Source organism: Hypomesus transpacificus, chromosome 12 (assembly GCF_021917145.1).
Source record: "Hypomesus transpacificus isolate Combined female chromosome 12, fHypTra1, whole genome shotgun sequence".
NCBI classification, from domain to species: domain Eukaryota; kingdom Metazoa; phylum Chordata; class Actinopteri; order Osmeriformes; family Osmeridae; genus Hypomesus; species Hypomesus transpacificus.
This window is the reverse complement of record NC_061071.1, coordinates 8,648,808-8,649,134: the sequence shown is the minus strand read 5'-3', so window position 1 is coordinate 8,649,134 and position 327 is coordinate 8,648,808.

The window sequence follows — 327 nt, the reverse complement described above, 5'->3', positions numbered from 1 at the left end:
CCCAACACACACCCAGACACACGCCTGCACACACAGGTCTACACACACACACACACACGTACAGTGTGTGTATCAGGATGAGAGGACTCGCCCTCTCCCCACACAACATCCCAAATGCCACTGCGCGTACGGTAAATACGTTCTAGATGATTCCGAATGCCCTCCTCTGCGATCCCCTACCACCTTTTGCGCTGTTGCAGCGACCTTCGTTTAATATCTTGTGTCTTTTTAATCGTGGCTCACACAGAGAGAGAGGGAGGGGGAGGAGAGGGAGAGAGGGGGGGGGGAGACGGAGAGCTGCAGGCAACAGTGAAAGCACCATGAAAC